The sequence below is a fragment of the Equus quagga genome, chromosome 1, assembly GCF_021613505.1.
Source record: "Equus quagga isolate Etosha38 chromosome 1, UCLA_HA_Equagga_1.0, whole genome shotgun sequence".
Classification (NCBI taxonomy): Eukaryota; Metazoa; Chordata; class Mammalia; order Perissodactyla; family Equidae; genus Equus; species Equus quagga.
The window spans coordinates 107,937,049-107,955,530 of NC_060267.1; the positions used below are offsets into that span (position 1 = coordinate 107,937,049).

At 37.9% G+C, this 18,482-nt stretch overlaps 1 protein-coding gene across 1 annotated transcript in view; it reads right to left on the reverse strand.

Annotated features, from left to right (window-relative positions):
- GRM7 (glutamate metabotropic receptor 7) overlaps positions 1–18,482 on the reverse strand; it is a 770,519-nt gene that overhangs the window by 224,394 nt on the left and 527,643 nt on the right. The gene's annotated exons all lie outside the window — the stretch shown is intronic.

An 18,482-nucleotide genomic window follows, 5' to 3' on the forward strand; every position in this document is an offset into this window, starting at 1 on the left:
GTGCCTGAACTCATCAGTACTTCTACTTACCTACTCCGTCTTCTGTGTTGCCTGGCTCGATTGCTGGTATTACTGGCAACTCAGATGCTCAGGCTGGGTATCATTTTTGATTCTTTCCTCTGTCTCACTCCCCACTCTCACATACATATATCTAATGAATAGCTAAATTCTATCAATTCTACCCCTGAAACATGGAACAGTTTTGGCCACACTACCAACATCCTATTTGTGCCCTTCCCATCTTCCATCAGGGTGCAATACTGGAGGTCTCCTTCTATCTAGTCATTCCTCCATATGCATCTTTCCAAACTGCAGAGCTGAATGCCTCACCCTCATGCTCAGAATTCTTCAATGACTCTCCATTGTCTACAAAATAAAATACAAATCCTTTCCCCTGACAACTGAGAGTGTTCATCATTTTGCCCTCATCTTCCTGATAACAATAAGAACTGACATTGATGAAGTGCCCTCCACTGTGGTGAAAGCTTTGCATACATTATTTTTATTTCATCCTCACTTTGTGAGCTAAGTGCTATTTATCCTCATTATACAGATGGGAAAGCTGAGCCTTATAGAGATTAAATAAGCTTCCCAAGATCATTTATAGGTAGAGCAATGATGAGAGCTCAGGCTTGTCAGATGCTAAAGCCCACATTCCTCTCACTACATTGACCCTGTGACACCTCTTTCCTATAATGTTTTTGTTCCAGACAGGTATGGCTATTTTTTCCTGACTACACCATCAATTCTAATGTTAAGCTATCTTTGCTCATGCTCTTTATTTTGCCAGAAATGTCTTTTCTCCTTGCTTTTCCCCAATGACAACTTAATTCTCTCTCTATGGCACAATCCAATGGTTGCCTACCTTTAGCTCCACAATCACAAAGATTTTTATAGAACTTTCAAATCTTTATCACAAAATCAACAATAGCACTATATTTTAATGCTCTACCAGTTGATTTCCCAGACTTTTTTCTTTTCTTTTATTCCCCTTCTATCACCAACGCTAAACACAGCATTTAGTGTCCAGTAGATCCTAAATAATACTTGTATTAAACTATGCAGTCATTAAGTACATGATACCAGGAGCTCTCTTTAGGCCTCTTGTCCCTCTACAACAAATAATTTTCCACAGATTAAATTTCACTTTCACAGCAAAACAAAGGGTTCTTGACAACCACTGCATTAAATATTTTTAGATTTCTTTACTGAGACTTTTTCAGAGCATTTCACATTATAACATAAAGTATAATCTCCAAGAAGGAAATTTGGAATTTCTCAAGTTTACTTGAATTTGTATTTTTCCTTTTCAGAGCACACATTAACATCTCCTATGGCAGCTACTTCTGTGTTTTATGTGTATCTAATTTGAACACAATCAACCTTATGCTCACTGCTTGTCATTGAATCAAGGCCTTTTCAGAGCAAGATTTTCTCTTTTATTTTTGGAAAAAGATAAAATTCATCATGAATTTACATTCTACCTCCAATTCAAATTCAGGAGTATAGGATTTTTACTTAACTTCCACACTCTTAATCTCTACCTCCTTTCTCTCATGAGGAAAATCCTGGTTCTTAATGATACCATTATGATTATTTGTTTGCTTTATTCCATAATGTACAGATAGCATTCTGACAATAGCAATCATGTCTAACAGGCTAAAAAGTGTAGTGTAATGAATAGTCTTGTGCGTATATGTGTTTTTCAATTATTGTCTGAATATTTTGGTGATAGATTCTGAGAAGCGAGATTGCTTTGTTCAAGGGTAAATTCATAGACATTTTGCCATGTGTCAGTGAATTCCCCTAGTGGGGTTGCACTATTTTGCCGTCTCACTAGCAAAGGATGGGAGTGTTCGCTTCTTTACAACTTGATCTATCTAGTATATTGTCAAATTTGGATTTTCATGAATCAGATATGTGAATAATGCCACCAGAGTGTATTTTTATTTGCATCTTTCTTTCTTTCTTTTCCCTTTTTTTTTTTTTTTTTGAGGAAGATTAGCCCTGAGCTAACATTTGCTGCCAATCCTCCTCTTTTTGCTGAGGAAGACTGGCCCTGAGCTAACATCCGTGCCCATCTTCCTCCACTTTATATGTGGGATGCCTACCACAGCATGGCTTGCCAAGAGGTGCCATGTCCACACCCTGGATCTGGATACCAGTGAACCCCGGGCCACTGAAGCAGAACGTGCGAAATTAACTGCTGCACCACCAGGCCAGCCCCTGCATCTTTCTCATTATAAGGGAGGTTGAACATGTTTCATATGGTAAAAAGCCATTGTATTGGTTTTCCTGCAAACCGTTTATAATCTAGCCAATTTTTATAAAATGTTGGTCCTTTTCTTCTCTACCTTTAAAAGTTTTTTAATTAATTAAACATATTAACACTTTCAGATTAAGTTGCAAATAGTTTTCCCAGTTTGCCATTTTTTTTCACTGTTTTGGGGGTATCTATTTCCAAATAAAATTATATTTGATTTAAAAAAGTTGTTTTTTTAAAAAAATTTATCAATTTCATTTTTTCTTATTGCTTCTAGATTTTCAATTATGGTTGGCAAAAATGTCCCCACTCCCAGAGTACAGAAGATTCCATTTACATTTTCCTCTAGTACTTGTATAATTTTATTTTTTAAAGTTAGATATTTGATCCACTTCGAATGTATTCTGGTGTGCAGTGTGGGAAATGAATCAAAATTTTATCTTTCTCCATATAGCTATCCCGTTATCATTACACACAACAGTTCACCTTCTCTCACTGATTTGAGGTGCTGCCTTTATGATATCCTGAATTCCCATATGTAATTAAGTCTATTTCTGGATTCTTAAAATCTGTTTCATTCTTTGGTTTGTCTATTGTACCAACACTAGAGTTTCAATTCTAAAGGCTTTGTACCATACTTTAATAACTGCTCGAATTAGCCCCTCTCCCACCATATTATTCATTTTTTTCAAATTCTCCTGGTTATTTTTGTTTATTTACTGAAATGAACTTTATTAACCACTTATCTAGTTTGAGAAAAGGAAAAATACACAACTTGATGGTACCTTTATTAGGATTATGTTGTGTTGATAAATAAACTAGGACAGAAATTTTTGCAAAGTCGTCTTCCTCTCTGTCTTTCCATTTCCCCGAGTCTACTTTGCTTCCTTCAATCGTGTTTTAAAGTTCTTCTCACACAGGCTTTGAGTGTTTCTTGGAAAGTTAAACTAGCTATTTTGCTTATTTTTGCTATTATGAATACAGTTATCTTTTCTATATATTTCTCACTGGCTTTTGGTTGCCTACATAAAAGCTATTCTTTGTTTTGTTGTGGTTGTTTTATTATTTTTTAACTTTCTATCATGAAAAACTTTAAACATAGTACAAACTTGAAAGAGCTTTACAGTGAACCTACCAACTAGATTCTTACATCAACATTTTACTATACTTATTTATAAGGCAATTCATTTTCTAATATTAGTTTTATAACCTGTTACTTTACACGTTTCTCTTATTTTTTATAGTACTTAAAAAGGGCAATCTTGAGGGCCTTATGACCATTATAAAATATGTACTATGAAACAGGTTCTCACTAATAATTCAGGAGAGCAGTTTCTAAATTGCATTCATAAAGACATTCATCCTAGGAAGAATGCCCTGAAAAATAATTGCAACATTTTAAATAAGGAAATACTTCATTATTTGTGGAACATTGTGGCTTTATCCTTTTCTTGAAAAGTCACCAGGTACATTAGTACATTGAAGGCTCTGAGATACATTGGCACATTAAATGCTCTTAAGGCACAAATCTACCTTTGAAACTATCAGAACTTGAAAAATGTAGCCTTATATCAAGAAAATGAGGAGTGGTAAATTCATTAAAAAAAAACCGGGGCGGAAGCCCGGTTGTGCAGCAGTTAAGTTGGCACGCTCTGCGTCAGTGGCCCAGGGTTCGCCAGTTTGGATCCTGGGTGCAGACCTATGTACCACTTATCAAGCCATCCTGGGGCAGGCATCCCACATATAAAGTAGAGGACGATAGGCATGGATGCTAGCTCAGGGCCAATCTTCCTCAGCAAAAAGAGGAGGATTGGTGGTGGATGTTAGCTCAGGGCTAATCTTCCTCAAAAAAAAAAAGTTTACCTTTGTTTTCCCTAGTGTGGCTGACACAACTTTTTGCCAACTTCAGAGTCTCTGGTTACTCATTGACTACCGCTCCCCTCCTCCTCTAACTGAAACCCAGTTCTCTTCAGATATTGGGGGCCATAGGCGGAAGTGAGAGTGTCTGGACCTCCCTTGAGCCTTGCTGAGTCATCCTGACTTCCCTAAGCCAATTCAATTTCCTCTGCAAGGGCAGATTTAGGAACACGCATGGGACACAATTCTAGCCAATGAGATGTAAGAAAAGACTTTGCTGGGGAATGCCTGAGAAAGTTTATTTGCTCTTAAAAAGAGATGTATGTATTTGTTTGTATCAAAAGCACCCCTCATACACACCCTGCAATTACTCTAGTCATTTTGCGGTCCTGAGGAAATTACACAGCATACACATGACAGCAGAATAAAAATGTGGTAGGGATGTGAAAATGCAATTGTGGTGTGAGTTAACCAAGCCTGCAATCACTCCACATTGGCTTTTTATTTCCATGTGACACATTAAATGGTTTATCCGCTTAACTAAAACTTGATACTCAATATTTTCCAGGTTTATTTGAACACTACACTTCTTCTTCTGTTTCTTCTTCTTCTTCTTTTGTGAAGAAGATTGGCCCTGAGCTAACATCTGCAGTCAATCTTCCTCTTTTTGCTTGAGGAAGATAGTCGCTGAGCTAACACCAGTGCTGACCGTCCTCTATTTTATGTGGGATGCCACCACAGCGTAGCTTGATGAGCAGTGCTAGGTCTGCACTCAGGAATCGGGCCTATGAACCCCGGGCTGCCAAAGCAGAGTGTGTGAACTTAACCATTACACCACCAGGCTGGCGCCAACACTAGACTTCTTATTCATGTACCACTTTACAACATCCTGAGGGACTGGCGTTAGGCATGCTCTCCTTCCCCAAAAACGTGAAATGCAGTTTTAAGAAACATTTTTAACAACATAGATTGAAGTAAAAAAAATCCTTTTTTAACTAATTCTCAGCACATTCTTTCAATCTTTCTGATTAACTGAGATGTTGTTATATTCTTTTCTTGGATGAAGTTCATCTTTTTCATCATGTTTCCCAGAATAGGTCTGATGTTTAGATAAAATGAGGAAAACTCCTAAGGTTATCTTTTCTTCTCCAGCATGCAAAGAAGCTTACCTTTTAAATTCTCCTGATTTTCTGCTCCATTGTCATTTTTATACAAGGAGGCCAGTATTTATCTCCAAAATGCACACTCTTTCAACTTTCTGTTGAATACGCTTTCAGCAGCAGTATGCCAGAATAATCCATAAACTCTTTCACTACCAGAATTTCTAGTGTTCATTCTGCTGGGAAGGGCTTCTCTTTGAAAGACATGCTTAGCTTGCCTGTTTTAATACACTGCTCTCTCAGAATATGTGCCTTGGTTAATATGCGTAAATAAACTATTAGTGGAACAGAAGACATAGAAAATGCAAAAAAAATATGGATTTCAAATTATTGATATAAACAATCCTATTTGAATGGGGGAAACTAAACGAAAGAGATGAGGTGGGGAGTAGGCAGGAAAAAAAACAGAGGTTTGCTAACGCAGACTGAAAAACACAGCAGAAAGCTTCAGCACGTGGGAACAATTGCCTCAATGCTTACCATATGTTTCTAAGTAAAAAATTGTGATTTTATTTTGACTTTGAATATTAATTGAAGTTATTTGCTTTGGGAAGACCTCTCTGAAGTTCTGCATGCTTGTGCTGACCATGCTTTTAAACCTTGCCTTACACAAATTTATTTGATTGAATGTAAAGCCTCAAACTAAAGTATTTCTTGAGGCTGAAGTCTAGCGTAGTCTGGTATGTAATTAACCAAAATAATAAAGCTTGGACCTACTGCAAATGACAAATACCCTAATAAACAGGAAAAGAATACGTCACAGGAACTTTGAAAATAGCATCAGGGCATATTTTGGTGGTGACAAAACTGCTAGATTCTGGGTAAAGAGGATGCGGGGACAGCAGGGTGGATATCCTGGAGTGCTAGAAAATGTTACAGGGTTCTGAAAAATGCGACAGTTACCCAGCAAGCTTCATTAGGATGCTACTGCAGTTTCTTCTATAATTTAAAAATAAATAAACAACTCAGTTTACTGGATAATTTTTGTTTTCCCTCATGGGTATCCATTTCTCTTTGTAAGAAGAATGTTAATGGGAAGGTAAGATTCTATGTTTATAGAATCTATGTTGCCCTTTTATGGTGACCCCATTTATAGACCCTTAGAGTAAAAACCCATGGCTTGCAAGAAAGATCAGCAGAAGGAAAGTCAGAAGGTCTGGACTGAGCCAAAAAGCCTTCAGTGTTGTTGTGCCTCTATTTGTAGATGAGGCTGAGAATTGAATGGGATGAGCAACTCCTGAAAAGAATGATGGGTTCAAGGTCATAGTGCCACAGGCAGCGTGTGTGTGTTTCTCGCATACTTTCTGTGCACCAGGCTCTGTGTTAAGCACTTTCCATGGTTTAATTTTTAACCCTCACAACACTCTCCTGAGTTAGTACTATTGTCTTTTCCATTTGCCATCTATTTCCTGCCTCTGTTACTTTACTATCCATTATAAACAGTTAGCAAAATGGTTCCTTCCACATCTACACATGGGAAGCGATGCACTGGGATTTTTCCCCTTTAATTCTTGTCGTTTACAAGTTTAGTTTACAGTCACAAATAATCCCTAAGTTCACGCTAGCCATCTTTTTGACACCCTCTTATCCCCATTGAATGTTTCAGTGAGTTTCCTGCAAGGAAGAAATAGGTGGTTTTGACAACTACCATTATATTCTTCTTGACCTCTCCTCGAGTGGCAAAGTTAATGTCCAGAGAAATCACCGAAATGCTGGCAGAAGAGCAAAGAACACAAAGCAAAAATGCCAGAGAAGTTCCCAACCTTAGATGACCAAAATTTGATTGAAATTAAATCAGTAACATCCTAAGGTTCTGAGGCGGATACACATTGAGTACTCTGTCATTGATTTAAAAAGAGATCTAGCAAGGGAGAAAAACAATGGTTACCCATAAACCCTCATTTCTAACCATTTTCCATGCTGGAGAGCTACTTAGTTGTCACTTAAAGCTGAGTTTTCTTCTGCAATTGCATTTTCAATTTCCAGGTAAGTGCAAATAAAGCTATATGCAGGAAGCCAAGGTGAGTGTGGTGGGGCAGGGCGAGGAGGGGGTAGTTTTTGTACAATGCACACACAGCACTGGATTGAAGGGGAGGAGTGTTTCAGCCCTAAGGCTCGCACACCCCAAATGGATGGGAAAGGTCCTAGAGACTCAACCAAGGACTTCACTTCCAACAACAGTCTGTTGTAGGTAACACCAGCCAATTCAGCAAAGGTAAGAACACCGCTCCTGAAACTCACAAGAAACGAGAAAACCTGCTACAGCAAACAAGCAAAGATGTGATTTCTTAAAGAAGTGTAAACATTCAAATTCAATTCCTCACATGGATTTTCTCCCCTTTGATTTCTTAAGCTAAATTTCTCTTTATATAGTTTTGGTTGCTTTTTCTTTGTAAACTGTAAAACCATTGATGAAGCATTCTTTCCAGAAACAACTTAAAGATTAAAAAAAATAAACAAAAAACTGGGGGCTGGCCCCATGCTGTAGTGGTTAAGTTTGATGTGCTCTGCTTCGGCTGCCCGGGTTTACAGGTTCGGAACCCCAGGCATGGGCCTACATCACTTGTCAGTCATGCTGTGGCAGTGACCCACATACAAAATAGAGGAAGATTGGTACACATGTAGCTCAGGGCTAATCTTCCTCAAGCAAAAAATAGAGGAAGATTGGCAGCAGATGTTAGCTCAGGGCAGATCTTCCTCAGCAAAAAAAAAAAAAACAAGAAAAATACTGCTGTAGACATCTATCCCCTTAACCCATTCTTCAGTCAGAGTTCCTTCAGTAATGGGGTTCTGCCCTCTGAAATTCTGTTTATGCCATTCCAGGAATTGTATTCAGGTTGAACTTTCAGAATATTAATTAATGAACTTATTAAAAAATGCATGTAGATACCAGAGGAAATCATGACCTGTGTAATCACCATCAACAGCTGCTAAACCATGAGGTGAAATGGGTGATGGGAATTTTATAGTCAACAGATCAGGGTGACAACACCAGGGCACCTGCTTAATCTTTTTCTTGTTCCTCCTCCTCCTTTTGCTCTAGACATTAGCAATTTTTTTTTAATTTAGAAAATCACATTGTATATGTGTGGGTGAGACAGAGAGGGCATGTAAAACTAAAAACTTCACAAAAAACACAAATTTTCAGAGTAAAAATAAAAATGTCAACTTAGCTCCTTTGCCCCCAATATATTCTATTTTGCAATATATCCATTCTCACTTCTTTTTGGTGAGGAAGATTGGCCCTGAGCTAGCATTTGTTGCCAATGTTCTTCTTTTTCTCTTCTTTTTTTAATTTTCTCCCCAAAGCCCCAGTACATGATTGTGTACCCTAGTTGCAAGTCATTCTAGTTCTTCTATGTGGGACGCTGCCACAGCATGGCTTGATAAGCAGTGCCCAGTATCCAAACCAGCAAATCCTGGGCCGCCAAAGCAGAGCACGTGAACTTAACCACTCCGCCACAGGGCCAGCCCCCTATCCATTCTCACTTATGATCTTAACATAACACAAAATAAAAAATAGATTTTATCTGTCTTCTGATATGATGCAATAGTAAATGTACAGTACCACTGTGTAAATATTCTGTCAAATAAACAGACGGATACACAGACAAAGAAAGAAAAAGAGAGAGACAAAGAGACAGACGAGAAGAGGAAGAGAGAGACCAACCTAAACCTGATCAAGCTTCTGGACCTATTGACTAATTTACAAGAAATACAGAAAATAGAGAAACATGTAAGTCAATGTTGCAGAGATGTAAAGAGCAAAATCCAAATGTGAGAAATTCTACAGAAATAGTAATAAGTTGTTTTCTTCATCAAAAAAATGGCGAGAAGTAGAAAGAATTGAGAGGAACATTTTTAACTTTAAAAAAAGACTTAGATATATCAAAAGATGTGGTGCGTGGGCTTTCAGATCCACATGTGAACAAACCAACAGTACAGACATTCATGAGAGAAGAGAGAGACTATTGGATAAGAAACTATTGTGGTTTTTTCGTGTGTGTGTATGTTATACATTTTTAAGAGCACTTATCTCTTAGAGATGTGTACTGAAGTATTTAGAAAAATTAAATGTTGGGGTTTACTTTAAATTGGTCAGTGGCGAGAGAAAAACCTGTGGGGTATATGTGAAAATAAATTGGCCATGTATTGACTACTGTTGAGGTTTGGTGATGGATACCTGGGTATTCATTATACTATTCTCTCTGCTTTTGGGTTTGTTTGATAGATCACATGATGTTTACGAAAACAAAAGTCAAAGAAGGAGATAAAAAAGAAAGAGCATGAAGGGGCCAGCTCTGTGGCCGAGTGGTTAAGTTTGTGAGCTCCGCTGCGGCAGCCCAGGGTTCGGATCCTGGGCGCAGACATGGCACCGCTCGTCAGGCCACGTTGAGGCGGCGTCCCACATCCCACAGCTAGAAGGACGTGCAACTAAGATATACAACTGTGTACTGGGGGGGAGGGGGGGGGGGGGGTGGGGAAAAAAAACAAAAAAAAAAAAAAAAAGATTGGCAACAGTTATTAGCCCAGGTGCCAATCTTTGAAAAAACAAACAAACAAAAAAAAACCAAAAAAAGAAAGAGCATGAAGAGAAAGAAAAAGAAGAGAAGTAAGAGTAGAAAGGGAGAAGGTGAAGAAGGGAGAAGAGGAGCAAGAAAAACAGGCAAAAGAACCAAAAGAAGAATATTGGGATGAAGAAAAAAGGGAATAGGCAGGAAGGCAGCAGAGGAGATGAAGTGAGTTGCATTTAAGTGACACCTACTATGTGCCAGACACCCTAATAGAGACAAGGCATGCAGATATAAACAGAAAACCCTTTCATGCTGTTACTTTCCACAATGCCACTCAAATGCTGCTGTTGAAATGCAGAGCTTTCATCTCTCATCTCAGGTCTTATAGAATGATTCTCCTTCCCAGGTATTTACCAAGGGCACACATGTTGCAGATGCTATGGCATATGGGCGTGTCATCAGATTCCCATGGTCTAATGTCACTTACTTGAAGCAAGGTAGGCATATTGTGGGGGAGGAATGATTCATCTCACTGGCATCGTGACTCTTTGCCTCTGAGACACAGAGAAAAGGCATAAGGGCATTCATCCCACTGGAGGGTTTGAAATGACTTCTCAGAATCATCAGTCCAATGAAAAGTTACATACAAAGAAAAAGCCATTGTTTAACTCCATTTGAGCTCTGTATCCAGTTATAGTGACTGTAAATAAAAAGGAAAAATACATGTACATGTACTCTGAACTCTCCAGAGGCAAGTTTGAGTCTTATACATTGCTATATGCCCAGAACCCGAAGCAGGGCCTGGAATGCAGAGAACACCGGTAAATGTGTGTTTAATGAAGGATGAAGGATGAATGAATATCCTGGAAAGGGAATAAAATGACGAGCAAGTAGCTTCTGTAAAAGGGTAGAAAGGAAAGGTTACAGTCTTTCACCCTGGATAGCTGCTGGCTGAAACGCAGAATTTAATTCAGGTGACCAGATGATTGCAGGCAGAGAGAAAATAGCAGCACACCAAACCCTGACATTAGGGATCTTTTTCTCAAACTGGGTTCCTATGTAGCTGAAGACTCTACTTATTACTGCTTTCAATGGTTTCAATTAATTTATTCAAATAAAGATGATAAAAATATCCTGTTGGCTTATTTTGTGGTCAAGATTAATTTTATGCCAAACAAAAACACATATATGTACACAAACCTCTTAACATACACTTTTGGCCGTTTAGTTATGATTATTCAAAAATAAAATAGATAGGTTTCTTCATATTGAGCCCTGACAATATTCATAAGTGATAAGAAATAAAGTCGATATGATTCTCAATTCAGAGGTTCTGAATGTACTGTACTTCTTAGGAATGTCACGTTCCACCTGTGTTAAGAAAAACAGAACAGATAACCTAGCCAGGAAAAAAATCCTAAACATCTGCTAACCAGAAGGTTGAAACTGACAGTTCACTAGTCAGAACACACTTGATAATTTGTCTGAGAAGCAACTAGCCAAATCCATGCTAGCGGTGGAAGGTGATGAGGTGGAGCTGGAGCAGAACTTCCTCTGTAGAGCGGTGCTGGGGAGGTTCTTGACTCAAAGTCTTGAAATCCAGGCTTAGAGTAAAACATATGTTGCCGGTATGATTTAATTGGGAAAAAGTCCTTCAAAATCTCAACATTTTGAAGCCAACATGTGATGACATTTCCATCTCTCCTGTATTCATCCTAACTACCGCATAAGAGTGAGGAGCATGGAGGCTGGTATTAGACAAACCTGAGTTGAAATTCTGCCTCTGCGTGTATTCTATTTGTAAAGTTATATAACCTCTCTAAGCTTATTTCTTCATCTATAAAAAGGTAGTCACTATGAAAGAGGCACTGATAATATTTTTCATGCGCCTAGATACTGTGAGGAACCTTGTATCAATTCCAATGCCTCCGAGCCCCCAGTCAGAAATAGACTACCAAAATAAAGGTCAAAATTGACCTTACAACTTCTAGGATTCGTTGTTTAGCTCAGTTCTAAAGTTCAGCTGAATCTTCATAGGCTCAAGTGATCACCCTCTTCCAGCACATTCTTAGAACTAAATCCTTCATGCTTCCCATCTAAGCTTTCTTGGACACTGCCCGCTGGAAAGCTCTCTCTGATGATCCTTTATTTGCCAAGCTCTCACCTCCATATGCCTTCTTCTCCCTTGTTCAACCACCAGCTACTCCCATCTTCACACATCCTTTGACTGTGCTCTCTGGAACTCCTAATTCACATTGATCAACCCTCAATACAACTGGATCCCAGTTTTCAAAAACTTCCCTAACGAAAACCTGGATAGTTCCTGAGAACACCCTGGAACTGAGTGTTCCCTGAGAACAATAAAGTCCTGTGGGTCTAAGTGGAGATAAATTTTTTTCCTTAAGGACCCATGTATCTCAGTACCCTTCTTACTCCCCAGTATGACTGACATCCTCTAATTTATTTCTCCCACTGTAAAAAACTCCTCACCTCCTGTAGGTCTTGACTCATTTGTCAAGAAACTGTGAAGGATCTGAGGTTTTACCATATCTTCAAGCCTATAAGTTGGCCTGACAGTTACATGGATGTTGGCAGAAGACATGAGACTCCCAGGTTAGAGACAAAGGGCTGTATTATTCACAGAGATAGCAGTAGCCAGAGCATCAGCATATATATGTTGCTTCAAATTTCCATGAAAAGATAGTCTAGAACAAAGGCAGTCAGTGTCTCTGCTTGAAGACATGCAGAAACATTAGAGACCCGTGGAGAATTTCCAACAGTATTCACTCTTCTCATTATAATACCAGTCTCAGGTTTGAGGTCCACGTTTCCTTTCTACTCCCACTCACTCTTTCCCGACAGTCATATTTATTCCAATGACCATAATTATTACCTATTGACATATACGTACTTTGTACCTCCAGCACAGACTTCAGAGTTCTAGACATATACATAAAATTACCTTCTTAACCCTTCTAGTTGGATGTTTTACTAGTATATTGAACTAAATATGTTTAAAACTAAATAAACTCTTGTCCTCCCCACCTTCCAGATCTTGCCCATTTGAACACGTTGGAACTTCCACACTGGATATGTTGTTCGTATCCCCAGATGCACTCAGCACCAACCTCTGTGCCCTGAGAAGCTCACTTTGATGAACAGAATCAAACAGCTCTCCTGCCTTTTGACATCCAGTTGGTTTGGCCAATGGGAGGCACAGGCAGGAGACTGAGGGCAAGGGGATGGTTTGGTTCTGTAAGTTATTGGTCTGGTACCCTCCCTGTCAATTAGCCTCTCCTAACATTTATTCTCTCAGGTTTCTGGTAACCACTCCATCTGCTTACCCTTTCAGGCCAGGACTGATAATGGTTCTCTATGTTACCAGACCAGATGCACTGCACTATCCTTTGTTGGCTTGTTGAAAAACTCTTCTGGGGGCTGGCCCAGTGGCATAGTGGTTAAGTTCGTGTGCTCCACTTTGGTAGCCCGGGGTTCATGGGTTCAGATCCCAGGTGGGGACCTACACAGTACTCATCAAGCCATGCTATGGCGGTGTTCCACATACAAAATAGAGGAAGATCGGCCCAGATGTTAGCTCAGGAACAATCTTCTTCACCAAAAAAATAAAACCCTCTTCTGACAGCTTTGTACATAGTCTCTTTATGAAATTCTCTTTAAATAATCTAGTTTGAATAAGCTATCATTTCCTTTTGAACTCTGACTGGTACATCCAGCTACGTAAACCAGAATGGGGGAGTGACTGCCTTCATTCCTCATATTCAACCAATGACCAAAGTACAAGATTTTGATTCTAACATACCTACTAAATTTGTATCCTTCCCTCCACCTCCACAGCCATTGTCCTATGCCAAGTCATCATCGTGTGTCGCCTGGACTAATGCATGGGCTCCTCATTGATCTTACAGTATTCTTTCTAGCACCCCTCCAATACAATTGTCATACAACAGCCAGATTATCATATTCAAATTGCAGTTCAGATTGCAGGCCAGATCATGTTGCTCCCCTGATTAAAACTCCTCACCAGTTGCCTGTTTCACTTAGGTTGAAATCTAGGACCTTAAAATGGTCTGTAAGGCCCAGCAAGATCTGGCTCCCTTCAGTCACATCTTAGAACCCACTTTCCTTTCTCATTATATCCCACACTCAATGACAGTTTTTTTTAAAAATAGATTCCAAGTATTTTCTAAATTTCCTATCTCTTCTACTGGGAACACTCTTGCTCTGGCTAACTGCTACTTCCAAGTTTAGCTTAAATGTTATTTCATTACAGAGGTCTTCACTGATTCCCATCTCCCTGCAAAGTTTCCCTAATTGTTCCTAGTCCAGGGTTGGCTATGCAAAGACACAAAGAATTTAATTAGAATATCATGGTCACTGTGAAAGGAAGGAAGAGAGGAAGGAGGGGAGGCAGGCAAGCAGACAGATAGAAATGAATCATCTATAAGTAAAAACATAAGGCCAAGTAAGATACAATTTTAGAGAGAAATAAATGATATAGGCAATAAAAATTATGAGTTTAGAGATGTAGAAGACAATAAAACTGGTATCATCTATTAATTGATGCTCTAAAATGGGATCAAATTCTCTATTTAAGGATGTTAGAAAATCTAGGTACATGGTGAGGATGGTTTGGACAGCAGTGTTCATAGTGAGGATTGTCTGCTCCCTACAGGGTCTAGAAAACATAATAATCTTCAGAAGAACATGACAGAATTCAGAGTTGCTTTAGTTGCATTGCAGAAACTTTGATAATAAAAACAGGGAAATTTATAGCATTAGATGCTTATATGTCTAAAAAATGAAGGAAGGCCTCAAATCAATGACCTAAGCCAGGGGTAGGCAAACTACAGCCCATGGCATGTTTTTGTATGGCCTACAAACTGTAAATGCTTTTTCAAATTTTAAAAACATTTAAAAAAAAACAAAACAAAAAGCAAAGAATATAAAATAGAGGTTGTATGTGACCACAAAGCATAAAATATTTACTATCTAGTCCTTTTGCAGAAAAACATTGCTGAACTCTGATTTAAGCCTTTTTCTTAGGAAACTAGAGAAAAAGAGAAGAAACTAAACCCAAAGTAACCAGAAAGAGGGAAATAAAGGTAAGAGTATAATCAATGACAGAGAAAATAATAAAGAAAATCAAGGAAACTAAAAGGTATTTTTATAAGATTAATTAAATTGATAAATCTTTAGATAAGCTAATCAAGAAAGAAAGAAGATACAGGATTGAAGCAGGAGACATCACTACAGATGCTGTAGATACTAAACAAATAATAAGGTGATATCATGAGCAACTTTCTGCCAATAAATTAGATAATTTACATGAAACAGTCAAATTTTTTGAAAGACAAACTACCAAGGCTCATTCAAGAACAAATACATAAATTTTAATAGTCCTGTATATGTTAATAAACTAAACATACTTATAAAAACCCTCCTCAAAAGATCTCGTCTGAGATGACTTCACTTGTGAATTCTACTAAACATTTCAAGAAGATGCAATAACATGACTCTGAACAAGCTCCTCCAGAGAGTAGAATAGGTGGGTATATTTGCCAACTCATTTTTTGATGCCAACATTAATCTGATACCAATACCAAAAAAAGACACTACAACAAACCAATATTTGTAATAAAAATAGTTGTAAAATTCCTTAAAAATATTAGCAAATTAACGTATTCATATATCAAAAAGATATTACATCATGATCAAGCAAGATTTATCCTAGTATTGCAAGCTTGATTTAATATTTGAAAAAAGGTCAATATAATTCATAATATTAACTTAAAACTAAAAATCGTATGATCATTTCAATAGATGCAGAAATAGCTCTTGACAGAATTCGTCCATTCAGGATAACAAAGCTCAGCAAACTAAGAATAGAAAGGAACTCCTTCAACCTTATAAAGAACATCTACAACATTTGCAAAAACCTACAGCTGTGATCATATTCACTGGCACAAGACTGTTTTACTCTAAAACTGGGAATAACATAAGGTACTTTCGTTGTTACTCCTACTTGACATTATATTGGAAGTCCTAATCAATGCAATAAAACAAGAAAAATAAACAAAATGCGTTGAGATTAGAAAGTACCAAGTCATAGATATCATGATCATCTATATAGAAAATCCTAAGGAACTGTATAACCACTATAACCTACTATAACTAATGAGTGAGCATAGCAAGTCTGGAGCATCCAAGGTCTATATGCAAAGGTCAATTTTATTTCAATATGCCAGCATTAAAATCTGGAAAAAAATTGTAAAGACACTATCTCACAGCAGTATAAAAATACAGAATACTTAGGGTTAAATTCAACAAAAATATATACAAAACCTATACAATAAAAATTATTGAAAGAAATGAAAGATTTAAATAAATAGAGAGGCACACTATGTACACGGATTGAGTGAAAGCCTCAATATTACTAAAACGTCCATTTTCTTCAAATTGATCTATAGAATAAATGTAATTGCAATGGAATTCTGCTGCTTCTCTCACTCAAAGATATACCTCAAAACGCACAGATGTGATAGGATGAGAGAAGTTTCTTCGATACAGACAAAATTCTATTTCCAATACTATTTCATGTAAGCCTTAGGTAGATGCTTAACATGCTTTAGGAATCTCTCTCAGTTATTTCAATAAATTTGGCATAAGTATCTTTTATCTACAATAGACCTGGAATAAAACTGCTCATCAGAAGAGATTCGAAAACATACTTGGACCCATCACCCATGGGCCTACTTATGTCTCATTTTATAACATCACCCATTTTTCACCAAAAAACTCCTTTTACAGCAACATAACAAGGCAATATGACAGGATTCACTAGTCTTACCAAATACCCATCCATCTAAAAGCTGTGGTATAAGAAAATGACCTAGTAGTTTATTAAAGACTCAGCATGCCAGCTGGTAGACAGCACATTGTAATATCCCACAAGAGGAAGTATGTTCTCTCAACCAAGAACCAGTGTGTCATGCTGTCTCTCCCTCAGAATACTGAGGTCTGGGAGGAAGGAGTGGAACCAGGAATAGGCGCCTATCTCTACTACACCAAATGACTCCCTTGTAAACATAATGTTTTCTATGGTCGCACACTTGATTTCTGCTTGTTTAGAGGTCTCCATTGCCAAGGCAGGAATGTTTACACCGAAGCACTCAAAGATGGGCCCAGTGAACTGGAAGTTGAGACTGTCACCTGGCCATTGTAAGATATTCTCTGTCTTTGGTATTATGCGTTTTCACCACAATTGTGTGCAGAAGGACATTTCTTTCTTTCCCCCTCTCTTCTCCTCTTCTCCCCTTTCCTTCTTGATGTTTTATCCTGTTTGACATATTTCGTGTTTCCTCATCTATGGATTGTCGTCTTTCTTCACTTCTGGAAAATTCTCAGAGATTTTCTCTCTAAACTCCCTTCTCTCCATTCTCACTATTTAGCCCTGGGACTCTGCTGATGAATGTTACATTTTCTCTCTTTATCCTCCATATTCTTCAATATTTACTATCTTTTTATCATCCTGTGCTGCATTTTCTTTCAGATCCATGTTCTAGTTCACACGTTCTCTCTTTGGCTGTATATAATCTGTTTTTCAACCCATCCATTAAACGTTTTGTCATTCTTGATGGCCTTTTGTTGATTGCACATATTTTTTTTAGAATCCCACAAATAAAATATTAGTATTCTTCTATTTTATTTTATAGTTTTGCTCTAAATACATTGCTTTTAATTATTTTTAAAAACCAGAGTTGTTGGTGGATTATGTATATTATCTTTGTTTCTGTTGGCTTTCTTTCATGGTGAGATTTTTGTTCGTGTTTTATTAGCTCCAATTAAGAGCTAATATTGGGTGATTTTAATTTAAATCTTTTGGCATCCTGAGGCCTAAAGAGGACGCGCTTTTCTTTAGAATGGTTTCTACGGGAAACTAGAAGGTGTAATCCACCTGGTACCACTTTATTCCCCTTAAATCAGTTCTGGCTTAATGCATGAGTCTCAGGTTTAGCAGTTCTGCTTTGAGGCTTGTTCAGGGCCCTTTGGAGTATCTGGGAGGCCATGCTACTCGAAGCAAAGTCAGCCCTCTAACCCCAGCTTCACGGCCCATGAGGCTTCTTCTCAGGATGGGAAGAATACAAACATTGTGTCAGAGATTTAAGCCTTTGTTGTTTGCATTTGAATGCTTATTCCTTCTCTGCAATGGAGGGTTTATTTCTACATTGGTTCAAATACATCTTTTATTTCTCACAATACTAGTTCAAGTATTGAATAGTCCCGTATTCATAGAGAGTACTGTAATGAACAAACAACAGCTAACACTCATTCAGTATTTTCCATACTCCAAAACCACTGTCAACACTTTACATGCATTATCTCATTTAATCCTCATAATCACTCTATGAGGAAGATACTGATATTACTAGTGCCATTTTAGAGGCCAGGAAACGAAGGTTTAATTTAAATAACTTAACCAAAGTTACACAGATAGCAGGTGGCTAGTCAAGAGTTGAATCCCAGCTGTTTGACTCCCAAGACAATATTCAAGACTGAATATTTCTAATGGAGTGTGTTCTGCATATAGGGAAAGGCTAGATCAGAAGTGATCCGGTCAATAAGTTTTGACAAATACATAGCAACACACAGAACATTTTCATCATCCCA